Below are 17,157 nucleotides of genomic sequence, written 5' to 3' on the forward strand. Positions count from 1 at the left end.
AATATATATTCCTGATATTTCATCTGTTTTTTTATTTCATTTATTGTTACATTCATGCTTTTTATTCTGCTTTTATGCGTGCTTGTACCTGAAAGTTTTCGCTCTTTACCTAAGTTTGCTGGATCCATATTGCAGGTTTTCTTTTCAGCCAGCAGGTGGCACCCATGTATAAGATTTCCAGTTCAGTAGTAACTGGCGCTTTAAACAGCCTCTAACCAAACCTACTTGGTGGAACTGGTAGAATCACATTTTGCCATGCAACTTTTCATAAACATAAAAAGATAAATATTCCATTATTAACATTACAATTGTTATATATGCTGCAATTTCCTGTAGCTTAAGGAGCTTCATAGATCTTTCAAATAATAGGGCTATTAATTTATGGTGAGAATGCAGATCAAAATGCTGAAACCTAATAGCATCCTTCAGTTGCTGAAATAATGCTACTATTGTTGTCATAAACACATAATGAAATGATAAAATTTATGTTAATAGCTGAATAAATCTTTTGTCTTGAGCTGGAAGCTTTAGTAGTGCCATCAGTTGCTGAAGACAGAACTAATTTGCATTTCATTAGCGCTACAGCTCGTTTTTCAGAAGAAAACTTGTCAGTGTTGTTTTCATCTCACATGACGAATTATGACATTGCTATCTAAAATGAAACAATATGTATTTAAATTTTAGTGCATGTTCTTTTCAAATAGTTTCTACATTAACAGTTCATTTTCAGGGTTCTCCTAAACTGAACATTGTTCAACTTTGTGTTTGTTTGCCTAGTTATTGATTGAGTAGTTCAACATTATCATATTCTTTCAAATACCTAGAGAAATAACTATGGAGATTTAGCACTTCAAGCTCTCTCAACGCCTCTGATGATTCAACATTTATTTACTGAATTGTTTTTTATCATGTATATTTAAAGACTGAAGAGTTTACTGTTGTTAGACTTAAAAAAATTAATATCCACTATCTAGATAAATATTACAATATTTTTATTACCAAAAGTATTCTTAAATAGCTACCCACACTGAAAATGAAGGGATATATTCGCCCTGTGATATGCGTGTGGAATACGTATTCATATTAATATGCATACATAGAGGAGAAAATGGAGCTCATCATCTTATTTGGTGCAGTAAGAATTGGATAAGTCCTCAAAGAAAGTCCACATTTAGACTGCGTTCTCTTTTTTCGACCTCTGAGAATTGGAGCACCTCTTGGAACGTGTCCTCTTTGCTCCACCTTGGTCGCTTCCTTATCTGGTGGAGGTGCTCCTCCGGTGTGCAGAGGATTCCCCTGAAGGCCACATCTGCAGAAGCACAAGAAATAATAAACAGAAGCATGATTGTTAGTTCACACACAGCATCGAATCATTACAGTAAAATACACCTCTTTTAACATATGAATCATTTTCTCAGTGTCCTGTGGCAAGCACACATTTTGGCAAACACCTTCAACATGGTGAGTTCGGCCTATGTGGGGATTGGGCGTTCAAGATGGGGCAAAGATCTAGGTGTTTTTTTTAGGGGGATCAGTGCAGGCAACTAGGGACAATATTGTAAATTCTGCTACCATTTTCCACAGGAAGGGTTATCATAGCTAATATCTCACTCCTGAGGGTATGCAAGGGTGCATATCCTGCACGTGTACGGTTTCAGACCTGGGCCCTATGCTGCTTGCCTCTGTGCTGCTTTGGTCCCTGAACAGGTGATTGGCATGGGAATGTTTCCTACAATGGGGGAAGGAACAAAGCAGCTCTGCCAAGAAACCTTCGGCAGAGGATTGACGAGTACCTGCAGGAAAGTTTCCTAGAGATCTCTCTGGAGGATTCCTGTCAAATCTTGGTGTGCATTAACACACTGTTCCACCACACTACTTAGCTGCACTGGGGAATGTGGAGCACACGCGAACACAGCTAGTCTTGTACATTTCTATCCCTTCACCGACTTCTAGAATATACAGAGCAAAGGACAACTCTACCTCATGTAACCGAGCAGCACTAACTCAAAAAGACCACTCTCCTCTTCTACATCATTCGCACCATAGATGGACTGCTGGGACTGGCCAGACCCCTTCAGAGTAGAAAAGAGGTCCTGAGTTGCTGCGCCACTGGACGACCGTGCCATGTGCTTCACATCGTCCTCCAACTCAACCTACTCATCCACGACTTTGTCCTCGGGTTTGCGTCCACTGTGTATCCACAGGACTCTTGGAGGTGGATGTGGGATAACCACCAAGGATGGTGTCCAGCTTCTTATAGAAGCAGGAGGTCTTCGGCGCAGCACCAGAGCAACTATTTGCCTCCCTTGCCTTCTAGTACACCTGCTTCAGCTCCTTTATCTTCTCATGGCACTGCTGCATGCCCCATTCATAGCCCTTATTTATCAAGCCACAAGAAATCTGATGTAGGTATTGACGTTCCTGTGGCTAGAGCAGAGCTGGGACTGCACAGCCTCCTCTCCCCACAGACCCAGCAGATCCAACAGCTCATGTATGTTCCAAGCAGGAGCATGTTTGCTGTGTGGAGCTGCCGTGGTCAGCTGGGTAGATGCGATGTGAGCTCTCCATGCCAAGCAAACAGGAAGTAGAATTTCAAAAATTCCTGGGCCTTTAAAGGGGCAGGGCAGAGGCCTGAGTACCTGGGTGCAGGGCAGCGGAGTTTGAACTGCTGACCAGAGTGGTCGGGATGGGCAATGTGGGACACATCCTGGAGGCCATTTACAGCGACATAACCAAGCATGAGGTCTACGCTGACACTTTGTCAATATAACTTTGCACAAAAAGCTCTATGCCTCTCGTGGAGGTCGTTTTATTTTGTCAGCAAAGCTGGAGAGTTTTGTTGGAAGGAGGTGCATGGCAGTGTCTACACTGTTTTGTTGATGAAACCTGACTTCTGTGGACAAAATTGGGAATGTGTATACAAGGTCTTAGATAACAGTGGATCTGATATTTTTCTCACCTCTGTTTTTCTTTAATAAAACCTAAACTAGATTGCTACAGATAAATTCATAAACTTGTTGAGATAATCTGGCAGATCAGTTTTATTCAGAAGAGTTAAAATATGGAATATATGTTTGGATTTAAATGCTCTAAAGAGTTTTGAGCCATTTTTAAGAGAGAGAGAGGACTGAAAGACATAGTGACATAGGAAGTGGAGGCTGAGATAAACTTAGAAAATTGGATTGTTGGGAGCATATGGTCTTTTTCCTGCCTTTCACATATCTAACATTACCACTGGGATTTCCAAAGGAGACTAAGGGGCTCAGTTCCCATTCACCCTTTGTAAATCCCAGCCAGTATCTGTATTTCATTATGAGATCCATGGCTCCTTTTAGACCAAAATTTACTCTGTCCCACAACATCTTGGTGATTTCTTACTGTTAAAGTAAGAAATGCTGAATCTGGAAACTGAGGATATAGAAAATTACAGGCATAACTTAATAAAGAAACAAATCTCACATAAATTTGTGGTCTTCATTGTGTCTTTTATACCTTGTCTGTCAACAGTCCCATCTGGCTGAGAATGTCCACAGTCTATATAGTCATCACAAGTATGCACAGCCCCAGAGGCTGTGGCATTTGCTGTCTTGTTTTTTTAAGTCAACTCTGGACTCCCGCCACTAGGGGTTGCTTTGATTAGTGGAAGACTAGCTGGTGACTGCCCCCCTCTGTCTGCCTCAGTTGCTCCTTTGTGATTCCTCTGGCTCTGAATGCAGAGCAGAGGTGAAGCAGGTAGAGGAGTGGAGGGGAGCACTCAGCAAACACCTCCTACCTGCTTAGCAGAGTAGGTGAGTATGAGCGGGAGTGGTGGTGTGCGTCTGCCTTCCCCTGGGACCTTGGGGACAAGAGGACAGCGAATGCATTAGAGAGAGGATATAGAGTACCTAGTAAGAGAGAGATCAGATATGTATATCCCCTGGAGTTATGGACCATGTGGGCAGGACGGATGGTCCAGTGGCTAGTGTAGGACATGGGATACCATATCATAGAATCATAGAATCTCAGGGTTGGAAGGGACCTCAGGAGGTCATCTAGTCCAACCCCCTGCTCAAAGCAGGACCAAACCCAACTAAATCATCCCAGCCAGGGCTTTGTCAAGCCTGACCTTAAAAACCTCTAAGGAAGGAGATTCCACCACCTCCCTAGGTAACCCATTCCAGTTCTTCACCACCCTACTAGTGAAAAAGTTTTTCCTAATGTCCAACCTAAACCTCCCCCTCTGCAACTTGAGACCATTACTCCTTGTTCTGTCATCTTCTACCACTGAGAACAGTCTAGATCCATCCTCTTTGGAACCCCCTTTCAGGTAGTTGAAAGCAGCTATCAAATCCCCCCTCATTCTTCTCTTCTGCAGGCTAAACAATCCCAGTTCCCTCAGCCTCTCCTCATAAGTCATGTGCTCCAGCCCCCTAATCATTTTTGTTGCCCTCCGCTGGACTCTCTCCAATTTATCCACATCCTTCTTGTAGTGTGGGGCCCAAAACTGGACACAGTACTCCAAATGAGGCCTCACCAGTGCTGAATAGAGGGGAATGATCACATCCCTCGATCTGCTGGAAATGCCCCTACTTATACAACCCAAAATGCCATTAGCCTTCTTGGCAACAAGGGCACACTGTTGACTCATATTCAGCTTTTCGTCCACCGTAACCCCTAGGTCCTTTTCTGCAGAACTGCTGCCCAGCCATTCGGTCCCTAGTCTGTAGCAGTGCATGGGATTCTTCTGTCCTAAGTGCAGGACTCTGCACTTGTCCTTGTTGAACCTCATCAGATTTCTTTTGGCCCAATCCTCTAATTTGTCTAGGTCCCTCTGTATCCTATCCCTACCCTCCAGCGTATCAACCACTCCTCCCAGTTTAGTGTCATCTGCAAACTTGCTAAGGGTGCAGTCCACACCATCCTCCAGATCGTTAATGAAGCTATTGAACAAAACCGGCCCCAGCACCGACCCTTGGGGCACTCCACTTGATACCGGCTGCCAACTAGACATGGAACCATTGATCACTACCCGTTGAGCCCAACCATCTAGCCAGTTTTCTATCCACCTTACCGTCCATTCATCCAGCCCAGACTTCTTTAACTTACTGGCAAGAATACTGTGGGAGACTGTATCAAAAGCTTTGCTAAAGTCCAGAAATAGCACATCCACTGCTTTCCCCTCATCCACACAGCCGGTTATCTCATCATAGAAGGCAATTAGGTTAGTCAGGCATGACTTGCCCTTGGTGAATCCATGCTGACTGTTCCTGATCACTTTCCCCTCGTTTAAGTGGTTCAGAATTGATTCCTTGAGGACCTGTTCCATGATTTTTCCAGGGACTGAGGTGAGACTGACTGGCCTGTAGTTCCCTGGATCTTCCTTCTTCCCTTTTTTAAAGATGGGCACTACATTAGCTTTTTTCCAGTCATCCGGGACCTCCCCCGATCGCCATGATTTTTCAAAGGTAATGGCCAATGGCTCTGCAATCTCATCAGCCAACTCCTTTAGCACCCTCGGATGCAGCGCATCCGGCCCCATGGACTTGTGCTCGTCCAGCTTTTCTAAATAGTCCCGAACTACTACTTTCTCCACAGAGAGCTGGTCACCTTCTCCCCATACCGTGCTGCAGAGTGCAGCTGTCTGGGAGCTGACCTTGTCTGTGAAGACAGAGGCAAAAAAAGCATTGAGTACACTAGCTTTCTCCACATCCTCTGTCACTAGGTTCCCTCCCTCATTCAGCCAGGGGCCCACACTTTCCTTGACTTTCTTCTTGTTGCTTACATACCTGAAGAAACCCTTCTTGTTACTCCTAACATCTCCGGCTAGCTGCAACTCCAAGTGTGATTTGGCCTTCCTAATTTCACTCCTGCATGCCTGAGCAATACTTTTATACTCCTCCTTGGTTATTTGTCCAATCTTCCACTTCTTGTAAGCTGTTTTTTTGTGTTTAAGACGAGCAAGGATTTCACTGTTAAGCCAAGCTGGTCGCCTGCCATATTTACTTTTCTTCCTACACATCGGGATGGTTTGTTCCTGCAGCCTCAATACAGATTCTTTAAAATACAGCCAGCTTTCCTCGACTCCTTTCCCCGTCATGTTATTCTCCCAGGGGACCTTGCCCATCAGTTCCCTGAGGGAGTCGAAGTCTGCTTTTCTGAAGTCCAGGGTCTCTGTTCTACTGCTCTCCTTTCTTCCTTGTGTCAGGATCCTGAACTCAACCATCTCATGGTCACTGCCTCCCAGGTTCCCATCCACTATTGCTTCCTCTACTATTTCTTACCATACCTGCGTTCAATTCCCTGCTCTGCCATGTACTTCCTCTGTGACTTTGGGCAAGTCACTTACCCTCTCTGTGCCTCAGTTCCACATCTGTAAAGTGGGGATAGTAATGCTTCCCTACCTCACAGAGGTGTTGTGAGGATAAATACGTTCAAGATTGTGAAGCACTTTAAGATCTACTGGTGAAAAGTGTGTATAAGAAATAGGCATTGATATTATTTATGAAAGAGGTGAGATGGGTTTGCCACCTGCCCACTGAACACAGCAGAAGAGGCTAGCGGACTCTGGGGACTCCTTTCAAGACGACAACTTGAGGACATGGGAATTCTGTTTGGGATGAAGGTTGTGTGGGAACTAGAACAGAGGCTCAAGGTGTTGCATGGGATCTCCACTACTTTAGATAAGGTCTCAACATCTGGGTACTTAGCTGAACGCTGAACTTTGGAGGTTCTCCCACCCCTGTTTGTAGTGTTACTGTATCCAAAAGGTGGGTTTATCATCGCAGTTTTGAGCCCAAGAAAATTATTATTTGTATTAAAAATCTAAAATTCACCAGGTGCACACACCACAGCTTGACTGCTGGTCATTTTGCATCCACCAGCCAACCTGTTAATTTGGAGAACTGCCCTGAGTTGAGCAGGGAAATCAATTATTGACCACTGGCTGCACACTTTGAAGGGCAGTCCCCTACATTTGAGATTTGACAACTTGCAAACTGTGTAATGCTTTGTGATCGCTTCCTGTGAAAGCTCAGTGTCGGAAGGAATCTCACAATTGTCAATGAAGTATTTCAGTATGGAGGCTGCTAAATTGGGTTCATCAGAGGTGTATAGAGAATTTGCTGCTGCTTGGTTTAAAGTTTTTGAAGAAGAAATGTATCCTTGTAAGTGGTCTCATCAGAGGAACATATGGTTGTCATTTGTGGCTTCTTCTGAGATAATATGCCTATAGCCGCTTTGGGACCTCCGTTGTCATCTTTTTTTTTAACTACTTAAATGCATAAGAATTGGAATCTTAAAAGAGGCATTGTATTCCCATTCTCAGAAGGACAGTTTCAAAGATGGCAGCCACTAATTGGACTAAATAGAGGTGGTGTTAATAGTGTTTTTAAACATTTCATGTTTAATAATGCTTATTGAGTATTATGAGCCCGCGTTGAAAGTATGTTGCAGGACTTTTCCGTTCATGTGGTGAAGTTATATTGCAGTGTGCAATATTTGTGTGTGAGTGATTTTTAGCCCTTCTTTCCTCAGGCAGCATGTCTGGTCCTTGTGGCAAATATTGCCTGCATCGAATATAGTGGCTCTAATCTCAGTCCCTTCAGGTGTAGGGCCACTTTAAAGGGCATAAAGTTCCTGATTTGATCCATCTTGTCTCCAGTTTATCCTGAAAAGGCTGGCAAATCATTCTGTCAATCCTCTCTTAACATCTGACAGCTAATTACCTTGCCAGCAATTGCAATTTATTCCTCCTCCATATATCAGCCTCTCTGCACCTTAGCTTATGCAAAGAGTTGTATAGAATTTTATTTTTAACTGATTTCTTCAACTAACTCCATCCACCCCCATATCTCAAATGCCCAAGCGTAGATCTTCTATTATAGAATTGGAAGTGAAACTTTGCTAAGGAATTCCCCTGCCTGCTAGGGAATTCCAGCCCAGGTTTTTCAGACGTGGTATATTTGATCATCTTTCACATCAATTATCTTTACAGACACTCCCTGCGTTACGCAAGACCCGACTTACGCAAATTCGCACTTACGGAAAAAGTTCCATAAGCCAGAAATAGGATTTTCAAGTTGCTGAAATATTTGCGTAACATATGGGTATACATTTCCGACTTACACAAAATTCGAGTTACACAAGGCTTTCCAGAACGGAACGATTGCGTAAGTTGGGGGCGTCTGTACTTTGCTGTTTTCTCAAAAACATTTTTTCATGTAAATATTAATTAGTTCACCCAAGCCCTCTCCACAATCCGAAAGCACATAAAGGTTCTCAGTCTTCTAGGGCATATATGGAATACTTAGTGGATATGTAATGCTATCCCCTTCTTCTGTATCTGTCCTCTGTGTCTCTTATTATTTCTTCTGCCAAGTCTTCTTCAAGGTGGACAAAGGTAGAATGTGTGCTCCTAAGAGCTATATGTGACAATCCCACCTGAGTCGTTAGGCGTGCTACATATATGTGATGTAAGGGCTATATTGTACTAGGAAGAAAGAGGTAATATGCAACAAGAAAAAAATGCCTACTGTCCTATGTGAAATTAGTTGGTTGTTTCAGTTCACAAGTTTCTAGTAAATATCCACATCACAAAAAACTACTGTAGCCATTGGCATTTCTCTCCTGGCAAGCTCAGTTGACAGGTCAAGAACTAAATGAACTGGAACTGGTCTCTTTAGGGGGAAATCACATTGGCAGAGTAGTATGAGGAAGCTTGCATTGTTTTTGGTTGTGATGTACCTGTTTCGTAGAATAATGATGATAATAATACCTAACTCTTATATAATGCTTTTCATCCATAATTCCCAAATCACTTTAGAGAGGAGGAATTATGCCCATTATACAGATTAAGATATGGAGGCACAGAGCGGTGAAGTGACTTGCTTAGGGTCACAACAGGAGGAGTAAGGAATAGAACCCAAGTCTCTTGAGTCCCAGTCCAGTGCTCTATCAGTCATTAGTTGCTAAATACTAAACACAAAGAGTAAGAAGTAGGTCATGGACAGATGGGAAAAAGTGAAATTTGTTGTTACAGATTTCTTTATAAACCAAGCAGTGTAACTTGGACTGTAAAATTGTTATTAGATGAGAATTGTATGGTATCTGCTCATTTTTGTAATTTAGATTATGATTTGCAGACAGCAGTGGCTCCTTGGGAGGACATGGTAGACGTTGTTTTGTGCAGCTATCCATTTCTCATATAACATTGCATTAAGTAGAGACCCAGTGTTATTTTATAATTGTCTGCTTATTCAGATAACAAACTGTGTTGCACCAAAAAAGATGCGGGGAAAGTATTTTGAATTTTAAAGTTTTTAATTACTTTCTCTGTATACCACTTTGCAGAGGACAGCTGAGTGCATTAGACTGCTCTGCTGAAGTATGTCCAAGGTTTCCACTGAGCAAAAACATTGGAAGTTTGTGGAGGAGAGTTTTAAAATGGAGGGAATGGAAAATTTATACAGAGAAGCTAGTTTATGAAGCAGGAAGAAAGAAGTGGGGATGCGTGGATTGGGATGAGAATGAGAACCAGAGGCACAGCAAGCATGTTCAGAGCAATATTGAGCTGTTGGCAGAAGGAAGCTGTTAAATAGTTTAAGGGAGCAGACAGTGGCTGATGAAGGCATGGTCAGGCAGATCAGCTGATCTATATCCCTGTCTCTAAAGGAGTTCTGAGACTCTCTAAAGGTGATTTCCAATAAACTTTTGTCATCAGCCCTCCTTCTTCCCCCCCCCCCAACCCCCACACATACAGGTGAGTTTGGAGTCATTTGTTTCTGCCTTGGCTGGGTCAAATTTTGGGGAAAACCTGGAATTTTAAAAGAACATAACAATAGGGGAGTGGGCCTGGGTTGAGAGGAATTGAGTCAATGGTTAAGAGCAAGCAGGAGAAGGAAAGCAGTAGATACGGTGCTGAGGGTGGGATAAACAAGCAGTTAGCTAAAACAGGAGACACCAAAAAAACACATTAATCTGCAATGCTATTTCCAAAACAATACAACTTTGTCGATTCAGTGGAAGCTAGAAGCATGCCAACTGCTGCTCTAGGGAGAAAACAGTTTCCTGAAAAAACAGCTCACTGTATCTTTGTAATCAATGTGTTTGTGAGATTTTGAGGACTACAAGAATCCATGTGTCATGCCTGTTTTGGCAAGCCTGAGCTCAGAAAGGCATATGTGCTTAACTCCACTCAGAAATCTAGTTAGCAGTTTAGTTTATATCCTCCACCCACAGGCTACTAGGAACATGAGCCTTTCGCAAAAGCATATTCAGCTTCTGACCTATTTTCTTTCTTGAAAATGAAGTTACAGGACACCTTATCACAGTGATACCAGTACAAGCATAGCTTCCCAAATGTCTTCTGGCACCAGAAGCAGTGGAATGTATGAAGGGGGAAAAATAATATATTTGTTGGAAATATTTCCTAGTCCACATATCAAGGGTAGAATTAGCACCATACTTCCTTCTCATATAAATATAGGGCCTTTGAAGGATGAGGTCCTTCCGTGTGAGCCCTATCATTAGACTGCTGATTTTTAGTTACCCCTAACTTGCATGCCAGATATCTCTTACAAACCAGAATGAGCCAAATTCTTCTGCTAATGAGACCCAGACAATGAGATTGCACTGGTGTAAATCTGAGTAGATTTCGTCCCTGTGTCTTTTGAGAACAAGGAATCAGAAAAGTGACTGTAATCACAGCTTACACTATCAGGACAAGTAGCCACTGTTGAAGTATATGTGCTGTTTGTATTTATTATAGTGCAAATGGATATCTTTTGCCATTCCTCATCACCCTTCACTGGGACAAGGGAATTCAGGGAAACTCATTTTCATTTAATATTTTTGTCCACAATGAAAGGATTTACAGATATTAAGATCTTTTCGGCTTTTGCAAAGAGAAGAGACAGCAAGGTCTGGCTAAACTGACTCCTCTTTTTCTGAATTACCTGTTATCTGTTGTATATTCAGGGTACCTCTTCAGAACCTCTGAAACTCGCATGCCTAATTTTGGGGACCCAAATTTGAAAACTTTGCCCACTGCTTCTGATTTACTATACTCACTGGATTTTTATAGTTCCTCCAAATTAGCTTTGTTAGTGCCAAACGTTAAGTCAGCTGCATCATGGGCTGAAGTCTTTTCCTGTGATCTGATGTTCCTTCAGGGATGAATCCTTTCTTCGGTCAGATGACCAGAGGTACTGTGAAGGATTTGCATTCACCTTTGGGCACACTCTGACAGCAGTCAAAAAGTTAACAAAGTGGGAAAGGTCTTTAGAGAGCATCACGTCTCAGAAAGTGTGTACATCACACAGATATTTTTTGCCTTTGGCATGATTTTATAGTCTAAAAGCATAAGTAGAGGGCTCATATGATGAAAGTCTTTTGCTTTAAAGTTGGCAAATATTTGGGTGGTGAACCGCATATACACTTTGGAACATCCCTGAGTACTGCTATCACAATTTCCAGTCTGTGATTCAGCTCTCTCTGTATTGACGGAGGCAGTTTGTAACCCAGCCAAGCTGAGGTTTCGAGTGAAAACATACAAAGCATTCATATCTAATTTGTGGACAGAATCTGCTGATGTCCATGTTCTTTATTTGCTTTGTAAGCTTTCCTTTTACCACTGAGAACCTAGACTCCTATTGAGGTATGGAAAGCTTTATCACCAACTACAAAAAGCTTGGTTCAGGAGAGCTTCATAGAGAAAGAGAGATATCAAGTGTATGCATTTTTTTATTTTCTGGGTAGATCACATTTTTATCTCCACATTGTTTAGAGTTTCAGCACTGAGCCATTTGCCATAATACATAAGGAAAATTTACAGAAGGTTATTACTGTGGGTCAGTAGATAAAACATTACGTAAAATGTTTAATGATATAATTATAAACTTAAATATATTCGAATTAATGTATACGATTAGGAAAACATTTAAATATATTGAATGGAAGGAGCAATATGATTAGATCATGTGAATTCTGAGCTATGCAATTGAGACCAAAGCTGTGTGGTTTGGAACAAGTTTTGCTTATGTGTATTTGCAAAACAGGTGATACTCAGAGATTCATGGTCTACATGATTCCTCCCAGGATATGTTAAAAGTGAATAAAGTTCAGGCTCAGCCTTGAGGTTTTCTGGACGGGTTTTGTTGTTTCTATGTTTGTTTTTAATGTGGGGAACTGGAAACGCCAAGAGTTTCCTCCATTGTTTCATCAGGAGGGTGGGGCAGTTGCCCTCTCTCACTTCCATAGAACAATGGTATTTGTTCATTCACCCTCTTGGGCAGCACAGGTCAGGCATGACAGGGAAAGAGGAGTTGATGTCTGGAACCAGTCAGTGTTAATTTATGCAATAATCTCCATATACTGTGGGGAAACACTACTCTGGAGAGCCTGTAGAGTGATCACCATGAAGCACTCATGGAGGAGCTGCCACGGGAAAAGGGAACAGTATGCTACAAAACTGGCACCAATCCGGATTCACTTGGCATGTGTATCCTCCACCCACACTGGCAAAGGGGATAATCAGGCCTGTAATGTTAGTGAATGGAAAAGTGCTTATAGGTATTAATTTAATAACAATTAAAAGCAATAATGGTGCTAATTAGATTTAGACTATGGATTGTAGGAAAACAAGAATTAATATACTGGAACATACCAATAGTCCATCTAGTCTACGTGACTATGGCCAATGCCGATGCTTCAGAGGAGAAATCAATACTGCACATGGCACGCGAATTTACTACATTGTGACCTGGAGTTTCTTCTTCACACTAGATACCAGTGAAGTATAGAACTAACTTCATGTGCTATTCTTTTCCATATGTGTGTAATCCTCCTTTGTACCCAATTAACTGATTACTTCAGTAGCGTCCTTAAAGAGAGAGTTCCTATGTTTCACCCCCAAAAAGTTATTTTTAAATTTTTGCTGCATGTTAATTTAATTCACTGGCTTGTTTGTTCTATTATCATTGGAGGTTCCCGATAAGACACCTCTCTACTTTTCTTTTGTATACCTGTATTCTATCCCGACTCCTCTTACACTTCTTCTTTCCAAATTGCTATAAATTTATCCTTTGTCATTTTGATCTCCAAGTATGGCTGTTCTCAACTGACATTCTTGTTTCAGAGTATTTACAAAATGTTTACATTTTATTTTTTGTTTTCCTGTTTTCAGTCAAGAGACATAAACCTGAACCTTGTAAGTGTCCATTACATCCACTGTGGTGTTAACTGCTTAAGCATTTCTAACTTCAGAACCATATGGAATCCCAAACAATTTTTGCTTGCATTGAAGGTTTATACCTTTCCCTAACCTTTTGATGAGAGAAACCCCCACAAATAACCATTACTTCTAAATGTAATTCTACCAAAATTGGTTTTTACATATTTTTTTTATTTTGAATGCTGCCACTAAGCTTCTGACTGTGAAGTTTCATGATTGCAAGGAGCTATTTCAGTGTTCGTTTTCCATAGGAAAATGCAGTTTCTGAACAATCTGGAGTGAGTTAGGAGAGTTAAATGTTAATCATTCCAATGTGGTGTGATATCAATCCAGCTGTTAATCTTTTGTAACATTTTACCTTGCATGAAAGAACTTTAGATATATTTTGAAAGGATGATTAGGGTTTTTATGAAAATATTTTAAAGTCTAACACGTGTGTAATGCTGTGATTTACTTCAGTAATCCTTTTCTAAATAAGCTACAGAATACATTTGCAAACTAGCATCTGCAAATAAATGAATTATTTTTAAACATTGTGTACATGTATTATTTAACATAAAATATTGCGCATAATTGTGTCTGTTTAGGGAGGTCCATTTCTTACAGTGTTTTGCAGGTGCAACTCGTGGTGTTGGATTTTGACTGATGTAACAAAGAGCAGTATTTTACCCACTCCGTGTGTGTGTGTGTGTGTGTGTATGTATGTGGGTGTGGGTGTGTGTATATATATATGTATATATGAAATTATTATAGATGCTGCAGATAACAATGCATATGGTTAAAGTTGACTGACACTTCCCATTATAAAAGCCTGTTTTCAGTTGGTCATAATTTTGCCAAATTTAACCATATGTTAAATTCCCATGTTAAAAAACAATTCTTATAGCTGTTAGGTTGTGAAACTCTATGACCTCCATGTTTTGAAACAGGGACTTGAAAATTTGCAGGGGGGTTATCTCTGTGGCAGGGATGTACCTTTGCTGTTCATCTGAACAAGTCCCAAATTTGGCAAAGTTATTAGCCTTTGATTATTACCCAAATTAGTGAACACATTTTATATTCACTTCTCTTTGCTTCAATTTCGCCTCATTAAAATGGGGATAAAACTACCACCTCACCTGACAAGTGTATTTTGAAAACAAATTAATTCATGTTTGTGAAGTACTCAGATACTATAATGAGGAAAATTAATAATTCTTTCTTTAGAGCAGGATTTGAATAATAATCAGTAAATAAGGCTTGGCCCACACATTGAACAAGCAAGATATAACAAAATATAGAATAGCTTCTCGTTCAGTGAGTACTTGTCCATTCTGTTCAGTGAATGAGGCAGAGGTACTGTGAACAAAATAATATGTGATCATGGAATTAAAAAGTGTATTATAATATGCACAAACGGAGTAAATTAAGGTTAAACAGGCAGCCTTATGTATGGCTTTTCCTAACTTTTGAATGCTTGACTTTGACCTCATTGTTCTTTTAATGTATTTTTAAATGCACAAAATGAGTGCATGGATTCTGTTTATTTTACACCCTCATTAATGGGTCATAAAGTCCTGGAGAATTTTTCAGAATACATTGTGTTTTACTCTTGAAGTCAGTAGGAGTTTTGCCTGAATAAAATACATTTTTTTGGTCAAAGACACCCATTGAACCTAGTAATGCATTGAATAATAGTCACTTTGAAAAAGAAGTAGATTCCATGAAAGAGTAGTATCCACTACTTAGTTCATAATAAAAAGTCAGATCGCAATGAAATAAAATTCTTAAGGTAACTAAAAGAGTAGGATTTTCTGCCAGAGTCAGAAATGCTTGTGTACCAGGATGTCCTGACTCAGGAGCTAGCTCAGCACCCTGTCACTCAACTCCCCACCAGGTTATATTAATTGAAAGACAGGCAGTTGGAAGAGAAGCCCAGTTAGCGGCTGGAGATACAACTGAAGGTCTAATTGGATGGAAGTATCCCCAGCGGCTAGGATTATATAAGCAGAAAGGAAGGAAGAGCTACAGGAGAGTAAGAAGCCTGAAGGAAGAGAGAAGTAGGCAGGATTGGCTGCTACTAGTAGAGTACTCTTTCCCAGAAGCAAGTGGTGAAGAAGGCTATGGATTGTAAATATAAAATATAACAAAACACAGTGGTGGTTGAGAAGAGCTGGAGTAGTTGTGGTCTGAGATTAAGGCTGAAAAGGACTCTCAGGGCCTGAGCCTGCTTAAGAGGTTGTTTCTACATTGCTGTGTTTAGTAGATAACATTGCATGAAACACTGTCATTCACATAACTTACCTATGCGAACCTTAGTAAAAATCTCACTTCCTACAAAATGTTATTGCGAGCTCTCACTGCAGATTAGTATATTTATACCATTTACATTCATAACTTTTGCCCTTTGAATTAAATTTTGTTTAGAATTACTATGTTTATCCTGTGGAGACAGAAGTCAACTTTCCATGCTAACATCTGGATTTGCTATCTTATAATTATACTGTCCTTACATGAGCTGAGATATTACACTATCAGTTTAATGATCTATTAATATACAAATGTAAAATTAACACTTTTCAGTGAAAAAAACTAGTCTATGGAGCAATAATATGAAACATAAAAATCAGCTCAAAATTTGTGACAAAAAATATTCACCCAGAAACCCCGTTTTCAACTTTCATTTTAGGCAGAAAAATGTAGAGGCAGTTTGTTCTAGGCTGACTTTGTGTCTCACAGACTGAATGCTTGCATGAACAGATTCAAAGGAGTAAGACTTCCAGAACATTATCTGGAGGAATTTTAGTTCTAGTTTTTTCTCCATAAACCTGCTTGATTCCAGTTTAAAGTAAGTGGGAGTTACACTGAGAAGACAATAGGCTACGCAGCACAGTGCAAAGATAGTGTATGTGTGGTTTTCAGATTGTGAGCCTGATTATCATAGCAGATCCCTTACTAGATGGCCAGGGAGAGCTGTTGGCAGGTATTACAAGTGGGTCCGTTTACTCCTCTTATTTGTCTGGAATTGTGAGGAAAGCTGCAGGCTACTCCAGAGAGAGCAAAGGTAGTTATACAGAATGAGGGAGGAGGGAATGTACATACATTTCATTTTTTCCCCCTGAGGCAGATAACAAGAAAAATGTTTAAAACAAAATGTTATCGTTCATTTTGTTTGATCTTACACATGCGATGCAAATAAATAATTGCCCTGTTCAGTAGCTACATATTTGAAGTGCTGAGGGCTTAAAATACCAAGTATTATGTACTTTAATTAAATTCTATAATGTTGTTTCTGAAACCGAAAACAATACGTAGATATAAAATGATATAGATAATTAATATCAACTACTGAACATTTTATGCCATTTGCGTATTTGTAGTATACTGTACCAGTAATCACCATTACGTATACGCATTGTTTACACTGTACTCTTCATAGATGTGTGTTGCTTTATACACCATATGACTGTTACCTGTATACAGGTTCTATTGTATGTTAGTAGGAAACAAAGGGTGACCAGATGTCCCGTTTTTAAAGGGACAGTCCTGTGTTTAGGCCCCCCTGTAGGTGTCCTGACTTTTTCTTAAAAACAGGCAAATTGTCCCATATTTTCTATTTCCCCCACATCAGTACTGGCGGGTCCTGCTGCTGGCCAGATCCCTGCTTGCCAGCCATTCACCCACCAGTGGTAAGTGTGGGGTCCAGTGGCCGACTATGCGGGTGGGTGTGCAAAGCTGGTGGCGGGGTGAAGATGTAGTGCATGAGCCGGCCACTCCCCCTGCTGGTCCATCAGCGCAGCCCCCACTGGGTGCCGGCTCCCAGTATGGAGGGTTTCCATGTAAAGGTGGGTATCCATGTAAAGGTGATACAGCCTGGAGTTGAAGATCTTTAGCCAAATGTGATGCTATTGAGAGGGCAGTGTAGCCTCTAGGTCTTGAACAGGCTTGTCCTCTCCTTGTGGCATCCCAGG

The 17,157-nt window shown here is 40.9% G+C and overlaps 1 protein-coding gene across 1 annotated transcript in view; it reads left to right on the forward strand.

The window, feature by feature from the left end:
• CNTN1 (contactin 1) overlaps positions 1-17,157 on the forward strand; it is a 254,857-nt gene that overhangs the window by 150,943 nt on the left and 86,757 nt on the right. The window lies entirely within an intron of this gene.

This window comes from Mauremys mutica, chromosome 1 (genome assembly GCF_020497125.1).
Source record: "Mauremys mutica isolate MM-2020 ecotype Southern chromosome 1, ASM2049712v1, whole genome shotgun sequence".
Taxonomy (NCBI): Eukaryota; Metazoa; Chordata; order Testudines; family Geoemydidae; genus Mauremys; species Mauremys mutica.